Genomic DNA, 22,061 nt, shown 5'->3' on the forward strand with positions numbered 1-22,061 from the left:
GCCTTTATGTGTGCACAGAATTAGGTGAAGTATATTGTATAGATAAGCTTCTTCTGGTTTCTGCTCTGTGTAAATAGCGTCAGGGGAATCAGTCTGTAGATTAGGTGGCTGAATCTGCTCAAAGAGCTGTTAGTTTTGTCATTTAACTGGTTTCGGTTGGTAAAAAAAAAATCATAGACTGATGATGAGCTGATTTTGTTATGGGAGCAAGCAGTTATTGATTGTTATTGATAACATTGCTCCCAATACAACATAAGTAAAACACAAACTTCCTTGGAGAGACTTAGAGTCAGTTGGAAGAGAAGAAGAGAGAGCCAATAAAGCTGAACATCAGAGAAGTAAAAGTAATTTACAAGCTCAGTCGGACAGCTGTAAAGACCAGCTTTGGATTTTAAATCATGAAATCATAGAGAGAAACAGAGGTTTATTTAATTTTTTTTACATCATCCTTGTCTGTTAATAACTCTCATGCTCTGTTTTCTATTGTTGACAGGTTGACAATTCCTCTCCCTTCTATAAACTGTGAATTATTCTCTCCTGAGCTATGTAACACATTTGCCACCTTTTATCATGAAAAATAATGCAGTTTTATCAGTTTATCCAGCTAGATTTGGATTATACATTGCATCATATGAAATCATCCACCTGTTCCCTCAATATTCTACCTACCGGTTTATTCTTAAAAATCTCAGATGTTTTGACTCCTGACCTTTTACAAGCAATTATTGAGTCACTCTCTGGAGTTTTCCCACAGCTATTAAACAGATTTCTAGCCTTTAACGACTGTCTTGATGTTTACTAATCAGGTTTTTTGTGAACTAAAAAAGAGAGGCCTGTTAGTGTGTGTCTGCGTGTCATACAGTTTTGGTTAAAATATGTTTGTTCTGTATGTACAATGAAGTAGCTTATGTTGGACAGAGTATCCAAAAATTTCTCTAAAATAGAGTAGCAGTAGTTCATAATAATATTACTCAAGTGAAAGTGCAAGGGAGTAAAAATACTCCTAAAAGTATAGTTTTTCCAAAAAGTTACTCAACTAAATGTTACTAAGTAAATGTAGCTAGTTACTACCCACCTTTATGCAACAACATTAGTATTTTTGTTAGCTTAACATAATATATAAGCATGGACTAATCAGTGATCATTTAGAAAACATTATCTGTATCTAACAACATTACTCAACTTACTCCTTTTATTTAGAAAACTGCAACGTTTTTGCCTTTCGCTGGCTCAGGCTGCAGGAGTATACACATCACTGCACTAGTAACTACTTTGTGATGTTCATAGTAGGGACTAAGCTTAATCATTGTGTTAGTTTGCAGCATCGCTTCACCTGTATAAAAGGTAAAGATGATACTTTACTAACACTGTATCTCTGATGTTTTTACAGTAAATCATGGAGCGAAGTGTGACACATGTGAAAGAGACATTAAATATTTTTGCCCAGTTTTATATTCACCTACGCTTATAAGGTAAGATAAGACAAGGTAATTTTATTTATATAGCTTTTTTTTTTTATCAATTACAAAACATGTAAACTTCATGTGTTGGGGTTGATAGATAGCTGTTTCTGCATTACAAAGCTTCTTCTATTATGAAAGGTAGGTGATCTGCTGAAACTCTGCATTTATTTCTCTAAAATATAATCATTACTTGTTCATTTATAAGACAGGGCAGTAATATTAAATCATGTCTTTTGCCATATGCACAATGCTGGTGACTAGAATTTGATTAAGGGTGCATTTCTTCAGTAATCTGTTGTTGAAGTGCCAGTATTGCAATAAAAATTACATTCTTGGGCTGGACCATTGATTCTAAAACCATTTGAGACATAGAATAATGGAGTTTCACTAATCAGCACTCTAATCTCTCTTTCGCTTGCATGGTGGCATGGCGATGCATAATGAGAAATGTAATTCCCCTGGAACAATACAATAGCTTCTACTAATGCACTTCTACACTGAAAGATTTAGTGGATGCAAAATGTGTGCATAAATGTGAATGTGCCGTTCCTCTCATTTAGTTTGTGAAGATGTGAACTGTCATGTCGAGGTAACCCTTTTTGTTGTACATGTGTTAATTTACCTTTTTTTAAACAACCTTTTGCTAATGTGCACAAAATGCAAGTTTCATTTTTAATTTAACCATTGCTCTGGTGTATGTGCTTCTTGTCCCGGTTAGGTTATGTGCAAAAGTGAAATCTATAAATCAACAGAGGAGTTTGATGTGCTAAGGTCTAAATATCAATATTTCCTAAGTTTTTAATACACATGTTGCTTCCCTTCTGTAACCTACTGTTAAAAAGTTAATCGTAAAATTGTTTTCCCATTTATCGGCATCATTATGGACAAAATGTCTAATAATGTCACAATAACTGTTATTAGAATTTCCATAGTTACTCAGTATTTTATTTTGATCTGCATGAGAAACCCCTTTTTGAAAATAATAAATCTATGTTGCACTTTTTACAAGTTTTCTTTTATGCAAGAAAAAGGTTACTTTTGTTTTGAAAACCTACATAAGCTGCTAAGGCGGTGATGTTTTACTGCAAGCCAGCTTAAAAGTTATTCTGACAAATTAAAAGTAAAATGGATATACATGAGCCAAAATTTGTACACTAAGAGATTTAAGCAAAAGACTAAATATAATTTCTTTTGCTGGGAAATAATTGCTTTTTTCCCTGTTTCCATATTTACTAATGATACCATCATCGGGGCTGATGATGCATCATCAAACCAGATGAATATACAGTCTGTATCAACGCTGTATATAAAGTCTGTGATTGCCAGCAAGTGTTAAAATAATAATTATTTGAAATAAGAATGTAGGTCATACTGCTCTCCTGCTGGAGTCATTTCAAGCACCCAACAGGCTGAGATGAAGCTCCTGCATAATGTAAAGTATTGGGTCACTGCTGCAACATCTGAGTAGGACTAATAACCAATATATAGAAGGAGCAGTATTTGTGTGATATATGTGTAGCCTCTAAGTTATAATGTTCATAACAACGAATTATTTGAAAATGTCAGTAAATATCCAAGGCGGCCGGTCTTTGTTGTTAATCAGTTTGTGCATGCTGCGGCATTTACTTAAAGCTGTGCATCTGCATATATCATTGAACAATGAGATTGGAGCATTACTGCAAACATATTCGAAAATATCGACATACTGAATTGGAAATTCCAAAGTTTTTTGATATATTCCTAATATACATTCATATAAACACTGTGGAAACCTAATAGTGCTCTTTCAGATTTTCAGCCAACTCAACAATCGCATGCTAACTTAAAAAAGTTTCTGCAGCACATTTTAATTAACGTGTGCAGGAACCTGTTAAAATATGTGCATGGTTGTCATTTTGTCACTGTAGTCAGTCTGTTTTGCTGCTTTTCTCCTTTCTTTGGTTCTCAGTTAATCCCCTCCAATGCACATAGAGTCACGGCCAGACACTCTGCCATCCACTCAACACCGCCGAGGGATGACACTATCTGATATCTCTAAGGCAGATTAAGGCCTTAGATTCCAGCACCATAAACAAGTTCCTGATCAAAGCTCTGTGTCACGGATTACCTTGTCCAGAAGCAATGCATGGTAGAATTGGCATAGGTAAAGCTGCAAAATGTCAAGTAATCTTGATCCTGATTGTTTTTCAGATTAAATGTTGTTGAAAATTGTGAAAATTATATAGAGAAGAAAAGAAAACTGCAGCTAAAGTAGATGAAAACCATGTAAGGATTTTGGAAAAGGTTAGAAGATGTAGCTGTCTTCTAGTACGAGTGAGCTCTGAAAAGTTAACCTTACAAGGTTTTTGCCATTTTACTTGATGACAAAGGTGCTTCATTCCAAAACTCAGCAGCTAAATTAGCATGTCATAATATAAAGGATAAAATCAGAAATGGCAAAATATCGAAAACTTTTTAGGGGTTATAAACATATTTGTTATTCTTTCAGTAAATAATCAACAAACTCAAAATGAAAACAGTTGAAAATATTGCTTCAAATAACAATAATTTGAAATGTTTTCTTAAATAGCAAATTCAATTTTACCATGTGACCACTTTATGCTTTATTTAGTAAAGAATTGCTTAAGCATTGCTATTATGCATTCATCGATAATCCATAAAACATTATCTGTGACAGACTGTGGTTCATAGTCTTAGCTTTTGAAACTGGATTAAGAACAAAATGTGTGTAAGACAGGATGAATGACTGGAAATGATGCAGAGGCATGCCAGGCATATTGGTGGCGCTGTAACACTGCCAGAGAGCAACACAAAAAACGCAGAATGGCGACATATTTGTTATTTGTGAGAGTGAGCTTTGACATTTTCATTTTAAAAAAAGATATCACGCTCATGGAACAGATGTTATGAAATGTATGCACTCGGAAACCAGTTTCAAAATCAGTGCTTCTTGTCTCCCAAGGCACCGAATTCAAATGGACACGCAGCTTATTAAACGACAAATAAGCTTTGCAAAGGTTGTTTGCCATCTCCGTCTAGACAAGATGGCCCTGACATGCAAACCACATCAACAAATCACTAAACACAACTACAAACTGAAAAACACAACATTAACTAAGCACAACTACAAATTAAGAAAGTACAGCATTTTGCTAAATTATTCAACTACAATTTGTTCTCATATCCAGGGTAAGAGGACGAAGCAGCTGGTATAACACCCATAACACCTATGTCTATAGGACACTAAACAATTATCTTCTCATTGCTTCCTTCAGAATAAGAGGTGAGTTCAAACTCAAAAGGTGCAAAATTAGATAGTTTAAGGATACTAGTAACACCAGTTCCAAAACAGAAAGGAAAAAAATAATTTTCACGAATTAACAAATTAACTCAAACTAATGATGTATTAAAAGTTATAATCTGATTTTTCTGACTCAAATGACATCTTCTTGGTTTCTGCATTTCAAAAAAACATATTTCCTAGTTTAATAATTATGCTGGCAGAGATGTTAGCAGTGTTTCTCTCTCTAAACAAAACATGAAAACAAATGTAATTGCAGATGGTTTTAAAATGAAACTTTGGTTAAGTTCGCTTTATTGCATTGGCTTGCATAATAATGAAATTTTTTCCCCCAGTAACTTTCAAAATTGTTGTTAAAAGAAGCCGATTTTTGTACTTTCTATCCAGAAAAAAATATAACATTAAAGAACCATCTTTCTCTTTTTGTAGTGGGTGTTTCTGGATCTAATTGATGAATAGCTGCCATAACTGGGAGCTCTGTCCTTCAATTGAACTTTAATTCAAATGTGCATCAATCACTTTCCCTCTTTTATAACATAATGGATACTCACAACTGATTACAGAACATTTTGTCCTTGTGACGTGACTGGTGAGTGCTTATGTGGTTGCTGATGTGTGTTTGTAAGAAAAAAAAAGGAAGAGCTCTTTTTTTTATTGGAAATGGTAAACATGTGAAGTGCAGAAATCTCCAACAGCATGAAAGTATCTCTCCACTTCTGTCTGAAGTAAACAGGGCCTCAGCTGTGCTTGCCTGCATGCCCCAACACTCAAAGATTGAATTTTCTGCCCTTTATATGGACAAGTCAAAGCAACTTCACAATCTGGCCTAAAATATATAGTGTAAGTTTGCACATATTTAGAGATAATCAGACTGTGTCAAAACCAGAGGGAAAAAAAAACATGATATGCATTCATTAATTAAATAAAGAATGATTTAAGTTTTGTGCTGTCAATCAATTTAAAAAATGGATCAGATTAATCAGACTCTAGAGCTGTGATTAATCACAATTAATCACAATCCCTAAGGTTGTAAGCTTGGACTATAAATACGTACGCATTTGTGGTTCTTACAGGAATGCTGCCTTGGGCAAGCTCCTCTTTCTGTCACATATCCCAACCAATAAAAGTGAAAAGAGTACGGCACACCTGTAAACCTACCAAGACAACGCTGTCCATCTAAACGTACGGACCGAACAAAGAGAGCGTTGATCAGCAAAGCAGCATAGTGACTCTGGATGAAATGAAGAGATCCACAGCTCAGGTGTTGGAATCTGTCCACAGGACAACAAATGGTCATGCTCTGTACAAATGTGGTCTCTGTGGAGGAGTGGCAAGAAGAAAGAAAGCCATTGTTAAAAGAAAAGCATAAGAATCGTTTCAGAATTCAGCAGACTTTCAGTCAAGTGAAATAGTACATATCCTATTAGTGATATGTCTGTTTTATTGTTAATCGTAGATATAGGAAGTCTTCACAAAGGGTTAGGGTTTTGTTGTATCGTTACAAGTAACTAGGGAGCTAATATTTCCACATATTAACACCTGATGCATGAAAATCGATTTCATTCCCTTCTGTAAAACATTCAAAGGTGAGCAGCAAAGCAACAACTCATATGTGGTGAAAGTAGAAAAGGCATATGCTCTAAAAATCGATTTAGCCTATCTTCCTGTTGCTTGCTAATGAGCCACCTTATGTAATTCATTAATGTCTAATACAGAGGTTTGACTAATGAGAGTGACCCTTCGCTGGATGCAGAACCCACATTTGACAGTAGCTGTGGGCCATGACGAGATAAAAAAGCTTTATGATCCTCATAAAGTAAATTACTTGTGCTTTTTATGGCTGTTACTTGTAAATGTGGTCTGGTAGATGTGCTTACTCATAGGCTGTAACTCTGTGGATTTGACAGAAACATACATTTACAATACAATAATCAATTTAAATAAATAGCAGTGCTAAGAAACAGTGAATGGGTTCTTTAATTGAGATAATAAATGTAAGCCAAACATTTATTTTACATGTAGCCAGACAGACCTGAAGAGTTTATTTTAACACATAGCAGGGAAGATAAATATTGAACATTTTAAATATTTTATTAGCAAAAATATATGTAATGGAGCATATTTAAACTTGATTATGTTAGCATCCATGGGTGATATATGTCCAATTTCACCCAAAAAGTGAGTCTCAGATTATATCGGCTTGCATCTAAAATCTACTGAAAGGAAAACTCCTTAGAACACTGAAAAAAATAACTCTTTGGATTAACATAAAAAAATCATGGAAAGATTTTCCACCTGATTACTTTGCTTTATTTCAGCACTATGTAATTTTGTTACTCCGATTTAAAGGAAATGTGTTGGCTCAACTTAATTTATTAAGGTTATTCCAATTTAAAGCAAATGTGTTGGTTCAACTTAATTTATTAAGGTTATTCCAATTTAAAGGAAATGTGTTGGTTCAACTTAATTTATTAAGGTTATTCCAATTTAAAGCAAATGTGTTGGTTCAACTTAATTTATTAAGGTTATTCCAATTTAAAGCAAATGTGTTGGTTCAACTTAATTTATTAAGGTTATTCCAATTTAAAGGAAATGTGTTGGTTCAACTTAATTTATTAAGGTTATTCCAATTTAAAGGAAATGTGTTGGTTCAACTTAATTTTTGTGGTTGATTCAACTTATTTACTTTAGTTGGACCCAATGTAATTTAATAGAGCCAGCCTAACTAATTTTACACTGATAACTTCACACTACTTAATTACGTTGATCCAACTCATGAAAATTAAGTTAGCTGAACAAACATGCTTCATGCTGAAAGAAAGCTATATAATCGTGTGGAAAATCTTTCCATGATTGAATTATGTTAAATCAAAGACATTTTCTTAAGTGCTATTAAATTAAGTGTTTTAAGACCACACTGAAAGAAGAAAGAACACTCAACAATGAGAAAAAGTACAACATGAACTGTATTTTCAAAATTGTTATCCATTTTCTTTTTACACAGCACAAAAAACAGCTGAGTTGAAAGTTGAAATAAACAACAAAAGGTCAGTTTTGTTATTCCAGAAAAAAACTGGGCTGTGTTTAGCATAGATCAAATTCTTAACAACATAAAAAGTGTCAGTAAATTCGCTCAACTTTGCGAACTGTAACAGTTAAAATTTAGTTTTCGACTGCGGTCTTTGGAAAAACATGTAAAGATAGATTGCCCAAGTTGTTCATCACTTCCACCCCGTCCAGGAGAATCCCAACATCCTCAATGGCATCGCCAGGCTCTGCACTCTCCGGTCGAATAACGAAGATTCCACAGACGGTCTCGGCCATTTGTGCACCTTGATGATGGGAACAAGGGTGGGGATTTGGGGAGGAGAGATTTCACATCTCATTAAATAAAAAAATAACTTTACACTTGTTTGGCTGACTCACCAACAGCTAAGGTCCATCAAAGACCTGTCTGTGTTAATTGTGAGTCCAGTGGTAAGATTTTCCATTTAGAAAAGGTACCATATTTTCTACATTTTCACAAAAATCGTCTTATAATGCGGTGCACCTTGTGGTGCGGAAAATACGGTATATTGTCTCATATGGAAAAACATGAAGAGAAGGGATGAATCCCAAATAGGCCCCATATTCCATGGCCTGTTCTCCTCAATTGAAATGACAGTCTGAGGATCCACCACACAGACTGTCATTCTAAACCAGTCCAATTTATGTGCAAACAAAACCCTGACTCTGTACACAAACCAAACATCTTATACATGAAGAACCTGTCTTATTTCCTGGATGGAGGAAATGTCATGACTATGTGTGGTAGTTATTTCCAAATAGATCAGTACTAACATCTTAGGTAAAGTTAGTTCATATTTTTGTCTGCGTATGAAACAATGCTGTTAGAAAATAAGGCTAAATAAAACAGGCCAAAGATCTTTTTGTGGAGTTTAACTCACCTAAAAATCCTCATTTTAAACCCACTTAACAATAACTGTAATTATATCAATCTTACTAATGATTATCCTTTTCTGTGGGAGAAATCTAAAAGCATCTCAAAAGTCAAATTAAAATTGAATGTACCCAAGTGAAAAAAAAAGTTTTAATGATCTTCTCTTACTTTAAATTTATTGGTAATTCACAGGAAGTCCAATTAACTCCAACTATCATCACCTCTTTTGTGGACACAAAGATAAATTAACATACCATGTACTCTTTCTCCAGCTTCTCTGGATCTTCATTCAGGTATGCACACAGACCTTTTAGGATCCACCCTCGTCTGACTTCAGCAGTGTTTTCCTAAATATGCAGATCAGAAAACAATGAGAACAACCGCAAAAATCCAGCAGTATACTATAGGGTCACACACTTGAAAACTTAAATTCAAATGAAGTCACAACGAAAGTGATCAGTGGCTTGCAGCCTATTTGAAAGATCTTTAAAATTGTTATTCTCCTTTCATTATGCCATGACTAAAATTAAGTTTAACATTTTATTTAAACTTCTAACTGAAGCTGTCACCTAAGAAATATTTATGTCTGAAACAAGGGTACAGTATAGGGGGATATACTGTGAAAAATCTATTTCCTCTGCCTTCTCCCAGTGCTAGAAACAACCAGTCAGTGGCAGGAGAGTTTTAGTGCTGTCAATCACAATCTCATGTTGCTGCTCATCCTTCTTCCCCCTTGCTCTGTACTATTCTGTAGCTAGCATTGGGCTGATAGCAGCTCATATCTACTAGACAGAGAGAGACAACACTCCTTACAGTTCCACATCCCCACGCAAATAAAGACAAATAAAACTGACTTGCCAAATACAAGTTCAGCTGAACCCTTATGATCGCTCTAACACTAGATTCAGTCATTTTAGATCTGGCAAAACTTATCATTAGCCACTGCAATCTAAAACTTGATGGCCGATGACCCCCTTCACCAGTGCTTATGTAGGTGGATAACAGACAGGTGATGTTCTGAAAGAGATCAGATTTTCAAACATTAAAATATGTAATTCACCCTGAGCAGAGTTGTATCTGAACATTCAAACTTTTAGTACAAGTCTCTTGAATGCATCATGAATCAATCAATCAAATTTTATTTGTACAGCACATTTCAGCAGAAAGGAATTTCAAAGTGCTTTACATAATTAACAACAGAAACACAGAGTCATGCAACATTTAATATACAGTGAAACAGATAAAAAGTAAAGTCAAAAACATTAAAAACATTGAAGACATTAAAACCGCACTAAGCCTAATTTAGCTAAGCAACTCTAAACAGGTGGGTTTTAAGTTGAGATTTAAAGGCACCCAGTGTTTCAGCTGTTCTGAAACTGAATATAACCACAAGCATGTATGTGCAGAACAGTGGTGAACTGAACATGGTAGAAAGCAATGAAAATATAAAACATAAAAATCAAAACAAAAACCTCAACATTTCAAAATTAAACCGATAAACTTAAAAATTGTTTTTGAACTACAATTATTTATGGAAAAACAAGTACAATAACAAAATACATCTTTAGAGCAGAGGAATATATGTATTTAAAAAATAAGAAAGCTCAAGTCTGTTCATGGACTAATAGGAATAATGGACAATCCTCTGAGTGTTTCAGCCATTAAAAAATACTAGAAATCCATAGTTAGAAGGTGGACATTTATGTGGACATTGCAAGCACATTTAAAGCTCTAACAGCAAAGGTCTCCACAGGTTCCTCTGACTCAAATTTAATACTTTTTATTATTAATAAATGAAGAATCTGTATTACGATAGAAAGCCACAAAAGTGTGTGTGTATCCAATGTCCACTCTGCATTTACCTACATAATAACAGTACTGAAATAAAATAATAATAAAAAAACATTTAAATAGACTTATGTTTGGCCCCATTGTTTACAATCCACTAAACCTCAGACTTCAGAGTTTGTATGGCACCAGATGCTGAATTTACATCAGTCCAACTTTTTTCCAGGGAGTTTTAACAACCTGAGGAGGAGCAAAACTGTGACATTTATGGGGTCCGTTTTTTGTCTTGACAGCAGCTTTGTGACCCTTACACTGCTTCATGTGATGTTAGCATGATTTGAGTACATCAATTACATAGAAACGTGACCGAACATAGAAAAAAATGTTTTTTTTTTAAGTCTGATGATTTTAATTTGCATCTTTTTATTTCGATTTTTATTTTGATTTAGACGGATGAAAATAGACTGAATCTTACCTTTTTCAAATTAAGCAGATCCAAATCAGGAATCTTCCCGCTTCTCTTGAAAGAACAGTTTGAAGTTTTCCCAGACACAAGATCTCGCGTGATCTTCCGTAATTTCGCTAGCATCTCGCGTGATCTTTCATAATTTCGCTAGCATCTCGCGTGATCTTTCGTAATCTCGCCAGTGTCTCGCGTGATCTCCGGGTCTCGCTAGACCCTCTTCGGCGGGAGATTAGTCTGACTAAATTGAATCACGTTGTCTCAACTCGAATACATTTTATTAACGCTAGGTTGTTGAATTTTATGTTTATTTGACGTGATTTTGTCATATTTGCATTTGAAACATAAAATAATTCTGTTAAACATGTTATTTTTTATAAATGCAATAACCACTTCAATTCAGTTGTGCTTTGACACAAGCATGGAGCAAGCAGGAAATGGTGCAAATGTTAGAAAAACGCTGATTAATTACCAGCTAACCATCACTTCATGTGATGTTAACACATGTTAGCCACTGACATGAGTACATCAATTACATAGTGTGAAGGTATCACTGTTAAATAAGTTGGTTTCAACTAAATCTGCATTCATCTTAATCAAGTAAAGTCAATTATTTGGTCCAAAACATTGCAAATTAGTTGGTCTGGTTCTATTAAATTACATTGGGTCCAACTAAAGTAAATAAGTTGAATCGGGATCTGCCGTGATCTCGCTCGTCGCCTCCAGCACAAGATCAGTCTGACTATAATGAATCGTGTTATCTCAACATGATTCAATTTCATAAACGTTAAGTTGATGAATTTCTTGTTTGTTCAACATGATTTTATCACGTTTTTGTTTAAAACATGAAATTATTGTGTTAAAAGTACATGATATTTTTTTATTAATCTAATAACCCCCTAAGTTCATTTTTTTGAGTGAACATCCATTATATCTGTGATATTTGTGATCAAAATGCCTAATTTTGATCTAATTTTGTTTACGGCCCATTTTTTTTTTCACTCCCTTTAATTGTAGACCCAGTAGTTTGTGAGGCTTGTCCCCCAGTTTCAAGTGTTTTTGTTTCAGATTTAATAAAACATTGCCAATCTGTTTTTCCCAGATGGAAATGTATTCAGATCTAAGTCTAAGAATTTTTCATGTAGGCTTATTGGAGAAGACAGCTTTTGTAAATCTGCTCTACAGTAATTAATTCACCCTCAATCTCTTCCATTCTTTTCAGTTTATTTAGTTCATTAAAGAGTCACACAAGATTATTTGCTTCCAAGATATGTTTTAAAAGTTTCCCAACACACATATTTGCTAACCTCGCCTTTATCATTGCTCTCCAGAAATTGGAAGATATGTAATATAATATCCATTTTTAAGGCCAGATCAGATAATAAAAGAGAATTAAAGAACCAACAGTTTTTTTGTTTGTTTTTTTTTAGTTTTATCTGTTTGTTTTGGCAGATAGATTTTCATGGAAGTAGACACTGGGGTATAATCCAAAATTACTATGTTGTGCCATCTGAAATTTCTAAATCAGGATATCATTTGGAAGTGTATAAAAAGTCAATCTATGTGTATGATCTGTGAATATGGGAATAGAGTGAATAATAATCAGATGGATGCCGTAACCTCCAAATGTTTAACAATTAAACTGTTAAGAGTATGCGTGCGCATAATATTAGGTGCTGAGGCAGAGCAGGTCCAGATAGAGATCTTAGTAATAGTTAACGTCTGCACCAATAATGAAAAGAGCTTAGTCCTTATAAGGAATAAGAAAAAGAAATGAAGGAAAAAGAAAAAGAAACATCAGTGCTCAATATATATTTATCAGTGTAAAAGGAAGAAAGTTCATGTATCCAAACAAGCTGATGACCCTAAAGTAAGGGTCGCCCTATGTTTTATATTCCAGAAAGCTTTACTTTTCCACTCCTGCGTAAGATTTAATGTTTCAAAATATGAGATAAGAGAATACTTTGTCATGTTTAATATGGTGATCCAAACCCTGAACATTCCGGAAGATCAAAGATGAAGAATCTACACAATTACTCGTTATGTGTACACTAAGAATTCCATATTTAAAGAAACTGAAAACAGCTGCACTGCGTTCAAACGTCAATAAAGCGTAATATGTGATAGCCAACAACACAGAACAGAACAGACCTCCTCCCTCTTAACGTACAGAAATGTTTACTCAAGTCCTCACCAGCTGATTCCCCCAGAGGAAATGCAGTGACTCTTCTTCTCTTCTGGGATCACTGTGACCAACAGAAGGAACAAGAATAAAACACAAGTGACATAATAACTAATAATAGGCACTTGTCTCATGCGCTAGACAACTTCCATATGTCAATAACTTAGTAATGTTACACAGTAGTGTTAAAAATGCCCCCCTATTTTGGTATTTGGGACACTGATCAGAGGCTTTGCTCCATAATGTCTCTGCATCCACCGGGATGATAAATATTTTAGTTGCCCTTGATAATTAAGTGGCAGCTACATATGAAGCACTTTCCAGAAGCTCTGTTGCTGTTCCATAACCTTTACAATGTAAGCCAGATAGATAAAGATTTGCTGACTGCCATAATTTATTGATATATAGCTGCTTAGCCAATCACTTTTTTTTTGCTTTCTCTCATGCAAGATGTACCCACACAGTGAGCAGAAGAGGTCAGGATCCTTGAGATGGCTTCGAACATAAACAGCGGTGGGCCGTACCGATGACAACTGGCTCCTCAAAGTCGTATTCCAACAATCTTGATGTGGAAGAGCCTCAGGTCTCGACGGCGGTCTCTGTAAGTTCTCACTGCACATCATGGAGGCTCTGGAAGTTTTGCTAAAATCTATCAAACTGTTTGTTGCTAGACTGTAATGACTAGTTTAGCATCTGCTGCTAAATTAATAGCAACTCATGCTTCTTATTAATTTAGCAGCAGATGCATCTTTAAAGCTGTCAAGTCAGTCCACACCTCACATACTATTTATCGAAAGAAAGTAAACACAAGACTTTAACCCTTTGAATGGGGAATAAGAGGTACAATAACACATGTTGAACTGAGACAGTACATGTCAAGTCAAATGCAAAACTAATTCCAGTCTTCTTCTGAAGAAGGAAGACTCTGGACAGAAGTGCAGCCAGGGTCACAAATCAAATCATATTCAGATGTTTATTACTTTTAAACTCATTATTTTACCATTCAATAGACTCTCAGTATAAGGGCATAAGACTTAATTTCATGACTTAGAAATGATGTGGCAAGTACCCCAAATTAGAATTTTCCACAGTATCATCTCAGAAAACTATTCTATTTTTCTCTTGATTTTATGTTTTTTTTTGTGACCAAGTATCGAAAGAGAAACCATTTTAAATGTTTCCTTTCAGTCTATTGAACCAGTTGTGCAGGGGACAAGGGAAGACATTCATTCTTTTGACCCTTTTTACATCTCGCTAGTTCATCCCTCCCTGCTAGCACCGAATCTTACAGAAAGTCCATTAAATCCTATCTTAATGAAGAGAGACAGAACACAAAGGCACCCACTGAGAGGTGAGTGGTGATCAGAAAGGTGGATGAGGACTCCAGCCTATCCACTGACTCCTAGGTGGACAAGACAAATCTTTTGACTTCACCCTATGGAAGAACAGGCTGAATGAAATGAAAGCAGGCCGGGGCCCATCAACCAACTAATCTCTCATCAGGAATATTTCCAATAGTGTGTTGTTAATATACTCCTCAATCTCTTCCCATTGGCTTTGTCTGAAGCATGTGTAGATTCCACACATGATTTTGTTCACTCTAAAGCATAGAGTACAATTCCCTAAGGGGGAAATGAGAAGTCATTTTCTGGTTCTACTGTTGTCCACTGAAGATGAGCGCTCCTTTACGCTGTTCTTGCTCTCATTGGTCTTATAAGGACAACTGTTAGATGAAGCCTAGGACCTATATTAATTTCAAAAAAGTGCATCGGAAGACTATAATATGAAAAAAAAATATTAGTTGTAAATACTTTTCATGCCATTTAAATCACATCTTCTGTATATTTGAATAAATTTGTTGGTACTAACTGGTAAAAAACCAGCACTGTCAGTGCTTAACCAGTCTTTTGCTAAGGCCAGTTCGTAACTGGGCATATAAAACAAAAGTATTTGTTTTTTGATCACTAGAGATGTTTTTTGATCACTAGAGACTCCTCTCAATTCCATTTCATCATTCCACTATGAATGTCTTGACCAGTAAATGTTTAATATATTCAGAGTGTTTATGCAAATCTTATTTTGTACTGCTAAAAAGACACGCCCTAATATCACCAAATTACTTGACTAAAAGTATTTTCAGACAGGCAGACAGGCAGGTGGATGGATTGATGTCTTTTCCTTATCTGGAAGAAAATCAACATGTTACTGATCAAACTTCTCAGGTTGCTGATGACAAACATTATCTAAAATGATCAACAGCTTAGTAAACAATCTCCTCTTAACAACACCAGAGAGTCCAGTTCCATGCCAACCACAGACCCTGTCATCTCAATCAGCTTGTCCAGTCTGGTTGAGTCCTTCTTTGATTTGTTGCCATTCAACAAATGGGAACCGGACACTGGCAATCACAGATTGGTACATTGGGTGCATCCGGCTCTTCAGTACTGTTACGTAAAATCGATGTGGTCCTTCTCACTAACAAGAAAATGCTAAAAGTGTGGTTATTACAAGATGAATAATTTGTGTTGCACCTATGTTTTATTAAAAAGAAAACATTTTCATGTGTAGATATATTTATTTTCTAACTAAAACTATAAAGTCTCCATCTGCTCAAACAGCTGTGCTGGCTGGTCAAATGTGAATTGCTTTTGAGTTGCAGCCAGGGGATCCACAAAGTCAGTCCAGCTGCACTTTGGACATTTCTGCTTTAATGCTTTTGAAGAACAATGTTTTCTTGTGATCATTTGATAATACCAGCCAATCTGTGATTACTAACAACAGTCAGTGGGAGTTAAACACAGCATTTAGAGCAAGATTAATTAATACAAACTGACAATATTAAGACACCAACAGTATTTTAGAACTGAGCCAGAAATTAAGCTCTCTTCAGCACATTGACCTACAAGTTCACTTTTAGAGATAAACTGATATTTTTGTCAGTCTTTTTTCAAACTCCAGAGGAGAGTTTGCATTGCCCACTAGTACTTATATTAAAAATTGTATCCACTATTCAGACATGAAGCAGAACTTGCTTTAGGCAACCCTGTCACTTCCATAGTCACAGCTGTACTCCAGAAAGTGCGTGATTGAAAGACTAAGGAAAATGACAGGAAATTAACACTAATTTCTGTTGACATCCCCTTCCTTTCATGAGGTAGTACATTCCCTAGCTCTTGAAACTTCAAGAAACCTAATAGATGTGCTCATATTTCAATAAGGAATTTGTCCTCTGTGAGCTACATGGAAACATTGCAAAACCTATGATTGATTCTGCACTGTCTGTGTAAATGGCTCATGCCCACAGTGTTCCCACAATAAACCAGTGTTCAGAAGCTCTGCAAGTGGCAGGCATCATTGGTACCGACCAGCAGAAAATAAGATCTTCCTCTAGCTCCAACATCCCCTGTAACTCCTGTTTTCTGCTGAGCATCAGAAAAAGATACAGTCAGAGCCCTGAAAACTGTTTTCTTGTGTGCATCTTTGTTCTTGTGGTGCCGAAAAAAAAAAAGTGGGCTTTTTAAGAACATAATCTAGAGATTCTGTCCCCTCTAACATTTTCTTTTGGTAATTATTGTGTAAATATATTCAAAATCACAGCCAAGATATTGTCTTTGACTTTTGTTGTTTTTGCTCTTGTCAGATGCCACAGGGTTTTAAGAATCACAATTTTTTCGTGGCAAAACAGCAGAGTTTAAATATTACGAAGTCAATTGGGGATTAACAAGTAGTGTTAACTGATTACTGCTCTATATAGAGTCTTGTAATCTCCTGCTAATTTACTTTAACGGCATTTCTTGAGATTATTATTTTAACTTATTGCTTCAAGCATGTTTCATCTAGTTGGAATGTCCATCTGTGATCAGTGTGTTTTTGAAACAGCAAATCTTGTAGTCTCACGCTGTCATGCTGCCATGTGTTGCCTTGACAGTTGGTCTTAATTTTGAAAGCCTTACGTTTAATTTTTCAAACATTCCACTTTTTATTGTTACCAAATAGCTCAATCTTTGTATAGTCTAATCTTATAAGTGACTTCCAGAGGCATGTGGCTTATTTATATGGATATCTGCAAATGCATGTCTTGCTTAAATGCTTTGATTTTATGGCAGCGGGCTGCTTCAACCCTAAAATTACCTCTGGTGAGGTTCATAACCAAGATGAGTTGATAGACTTCTGACCGTAACTGTAAATAAAATTGATGTGTTTTTTCCTCAACATTCTATGTGCATATATCATCAAAAAAAAGCCTAATCAGATGCAGAAATGTCTGCATTTGAACTTATACTTTCTTTAATCATGCCTAACATTCCAACGTTGCCTGACAACCTGCCTTCGTCCAGTGTAGGTGATGAATGGACTTCTTTTAAGAAATACTGACAGATTGGACATCCCGCACCCCTTTGACACTGCGCTCAGGATGCAGTCTTACCTCCTTTTCAGGAAGCTGTGCCAGAATTGTGAGCCTGCTCCAGGAAAAGAGAAGTTATTTAGTGGAGGGGGATGTTCCCATTAGGGTGATGAATTAACTAATTACTGGGAGTAAACAGTCCCTGGGAGATAAAAGACAAACTGAGGTCTACCACAAGGGATGAGTTGTTGTATTACAGGCCCCATTCAGTCTAGACTGGGGAGGGATGCACAGCTTGATTTTGTGATTCTCTGTGAGAACTTGTGTGTGTATTTGTCCGTACGTGATTTTTCTTTCTTTTTTAGTTTTAGTCCTGGTAGCTCTTAACACATTTTCAAGAATTGGTTGTATTTTCAGCTTTAAATCCTATCACAGAGCTGTAGAATTAAATCCATCAATTTCAACGTGAAGTCTTAAAAACTACAAGTTGCAGCTCGCATCGATGTCCTTTTTTTTAGAATCTGAGGTGACTTAAAACAGGCTGCACATGGAAGAAACCTCTCAAACTCCTCACAGATGAAAGTGAGGAGTGAGGCTAACCTTCTTCAGATTAATGTCAGAGACTAGTAAAGTGCTATAGGAAGTGTCTGATCGAAGTTGGGTCAAGTGTTAGGGTGTCCTATCTTTGCAAGAAAGTGGATTTTGTTAATATATTTTGTTTACTGAGTAAAGTTAACTTTGTTAAGTGCAAGTCCCTTTCCTTACCAAAGAAAAAAAAGATGCAGTTAATGTAAACTGAATATTTATTGGGTTGTTAAATTTTTCTCATGACAATGTTAGGATGCTACTTAACCTAAAGCCGCTTAAAATAAGTGTCAGAGTTTTCAAAGTGCCTTGCATATATTTTCTATGACATTTCTTGCTGGAGTCACAGGAATTCAGTGTTGTAGAAAGTGAAATGCAAAAGGTTATGTGCATGTAGATGCAAAATACTGAATTATGCATTCCCATTTGAGTGTGCATATACATACATATTTTTTTATTGACATGTTGCAGAAAAATGCATTTTGAACTGCCATAAAATTGTGCCACTTTTTATGCACTACTTGTTTTAGTGTTGACATATTTTTCTTCAAACTCTTACAGTTTTTGTGTTGTCAGTACCTGTCAAAATAAATTAAAAACATGCTAGAGTACCCAATAGAGCATAAAAGAGAAATCATCAGTAGGATGATTTTATTACCTCCTTTCAGTTTCTAAGCTCCTATGGATTTAATCACAAAACCCCCTCTGATCCACAAAACCTTTTTTCCTTAGTTAGGATGAGCTACTTAGACCAACTGATTTCTTTTAATAGATTTCAGCACCCTTGGATTACTGTTGTGAGGTTCAGTGACTGCTGTGCAGGGAGATTAGGTTTGAGGTCTGAAGCAAGCCCAAGCAAAATAACTACATGCACTAGAAGTCCTTTTAAATTAAAGTTGGAGAACTTTCTCTGCATGATGCTGAATTAACTTCCTGATAAATCTTGATAGCATTTGTTCTAATACATGGCCTGCTTTCTAAAACAGCTTGCCTTAGTTTTAATTTACATACACTCATCATGTAAATAATTACATTAATGTAGAGCTTATTAATGGATTTTGACTTTGCTTCTCGTGGACTGAGAATACAATTTGATATAGGATGTTTAGATAAAGGACATCTATATATATGGTTCAAATGATCATACTGGATAAATATTTAGAGTTCATAGCTTGGAAACAAAACATTTCTATTTGTATAACTTTCAGTTTGTTGCAACAAAACTAGTTTCACGAGTCCCCCCAAAAAAGCTAATAAATCACAGTTCAACTTTCAAATGAATGTTATCCAGTTCAGTTCCCAAACTTGGTTTCCAAACTAGGTCAGTTAAATGAAAGGCTGAAAGGTTTTAATGACTTTATAAAATAACTGAGGGCAGCTTGTTCAACAATATATCAAAGTTTAACTCAAATCTTGAGTTTATACTTTTTGTAAGGGCAAGTGAGTTACCTCATCATGTAGTTGCATTTGCCAGTGATACCCATTTCAGTCATGCTCCAGAGCAATCTGCCCTGTGATCACAAAACATCCCCGACTGACAAGGATATGAGGAAAGTTGTCTGCTGATAATATCTCAGAGGAAAGTGGTGTAAAATGAAATGTAGTAACAAGTATTTTGGAATTATAGAAGATCACCTATTTTACTGATTATAAACCATTTGAGTATAACCAGTATGTACTAAAAAAGCTACTTCACAACAAAGTAATGTGTTTTGGGTTACCCTAACTGACAACAAGCCCTGGGCAGCTATGGCTTCAGTCCACTAGCTTGAAACTATCAGTGTGTGAATGTGAGTGAATGTGGTGAACAGTGCTTTGGGGTCCTTTTAGACTTGATGAAGGATTATACAAGAACAGGCCATTTACCATTTTCTCAGTTCTCATTTGGACATCGTCATATAAAAACACGTATATATGTTTCCTAGATCTAGTGTAGATCTAGGAAAAGGGATTGGAGAGAGCTTTGTTGGAGGATACAGAGCAGTAAGAATTAAAAATAGGTGAATAGGAAACATTAGAGCTTACAGCAAAACATATCTGAACTTAGTAAAGGAGGAAAACATACAGAAGACAGTAAAGTCTTACCTTCACTGTACTAGATCATCTTCCAAACCAAACAAAGAAAAACAAGTTGCATGTGTCTGATTACAGTTGACAATAAAATGAGCTCATCTAATGCTTTGACTGGGCTTCTTATTTGTGGGGGAAAAAAGCATAATGCACATTGAAAAAATATATATAATTGAAAATTTCCACATTAAAAAATAGATTTTTCATATTCTTTTATTTTTTTATGAAATATGTAAGTAAATATAACCTATGAATCCTTCTTTTTTCTTTTTCTAAAATTGCAGCACACCTTTGTGGACATATTTACAAAAGGTTCCAACTTCTTCAAGACACTGAATGGAATAACCTATTCAACCAGGAACGAATTACATTTCCATCCTGCAAAATATCCCTGGGTGACTGAGCTCATTCCAGTGACCATAAAGTAGCTGACGCACACGCCATCACACGAACCACCATTAACTCAGTCAATGTCCCTTGTACAGCACTGAATTCTTGTCTCTTATCCAGACTAAGCTATTCAGCATATTTTATGATCAATTACACATTTAGTCAAGGGAAGCTGCTTGGCCTTTGGGGATTGGGAAAGAAAAAAAAAAAAAACATGCGAACCCTCCAAATGTTTAAAAGCCTTTCTTTAACCTTGATCATGAACTATGAAGAACATGACATCTAGTACATGTTTTTCATTGTTCACTGTCCTCCTAAATGCATACATCATTCTTCACCTTGTACAGTTAAGGGTACATTGGACAATACAGAGGAATATGTGTGTCTAGTTGCTGGAGGAAGTGGGGCAGTGGTGAGACAAATATCACAATTTTCTAGAATTGTCATATTTTTTAGATCCTAAGTGCTGTTGTGAGAAAACTCTTCAAAACATTTTGCTAATGGGAAGATCAACATCTATGGTGCTTTGCAAAAGTGTCCATTTCCCTTGAACACTTTAATATTTTGTCACGATATAACCAGAAGCCTTAATGGTTTAGATTGGTGTTTAATGTGCTTGACTAACACAGTGGTGCAAATAAATTTATGAATGCAAGAAAAAAAGAGTTTATAAAACTTTGTACATGTGGATCCGAAAAGCGTACCATGCAATTGTATCCCCTAAAAGGTATGACGAGGGAAGTAAAATGAACTGGTTTAGCCCAGATCGATTAAGAGAGAAAAGGCACAAGGGTGACAGGAACACCAAAACTATGAATTGGGAAGACGCTAAAGTATTGACATTGCCTGCGCCTCAGTTCATCCATTGTTGTCATGCCTGAACCAGAGAAAAACGGCAAAGGGACGCCAGCTGCCTTCAGAGCCAGTGCCATGGCAGATGGCAAATCAGCAGGCGGTATTCTGGGAAAGTGCCGGTAAAGTACAGACACAGTGTGGTGGGAAAGACTCAGTATTCCCTCTCCACTTCTCCCACTTAAGCCCACTTCCCTCACCTTCACAGTCTTATCCACCTCCGCACAGTATGGACTGTTTCATCCCACAGGAGGGCCTATGTTTTTTTTTTCTTTCTTTTTTTCCTTTTTGAGCTGTCAACATTTATCTTTTTTCCCATATAGCCCAGAGCAAATAAAACATTTTCCATTACAATTTCATGGTGGTTTCTGTCCTATCAAATACCTCCACCGTAGGGCAATTTAGCTCCAAAAAGCTAGAAAACTACTGCCAGGGCCTAACAGTGTGACGTGGTGTGAGTGACATAAGGAAAGGAATCCAGTGAGCCTTTTTTTTTTGTTGTTGCATATTTCTTGTGACAGGGCACCCTGTGGGTGGGAAATTAGCTCTAAACTCTGAGACAAAAGCGTCGAGACATTCAGATGGTACAAGCCCGAGGTGACAGTTCACAAGTATAAAACGCAGCGCTGACACAGACAGGACACGTTCCATTTATGTTGCCTGTACTAGATCCATTGCACCT

At 35.7% G+C, this 22,061-nt stretch overlaps 1 long non-coding RNA gene across 1 annotated transcript; it reads right to left on the minus strand.

Annotated features, from left to right (window-relative positions):
* Positions 1-7,712: 7,712 nt before the first annotated feature.
* Positions 7,713-9,047, minus strand: LOC148160884 (uncharacterized). Its single transcript, XR_015761758.1, has 2 exons — positions 8,959-9,047; positions 7,713-8,096 (listed from the first exon to the last, which is right to left on the minus strand). It is a non-coding gene; the product is annotated as an uncharacterized LOC148160884 (long non-coding RNA).
* Positions 9,048-22,061: the final 13,014 nt, after the last annotated feature.

This window comes from Poecilia mexicana, unplaced genomic scaffold, assembly GCF_051168715.1.
Source record: "Poecilia mexicana isolate PSO_F unplaced genomic scaffold, ASM5116871v1 scaffold_2, whole genome shotgun sequence".
NCBI lineage: Eukaryota > Metazoa > Chordata > Actinopteri > Cyprinodontiformes > Poeciliidae > Poecilia > Poecilia mexicana.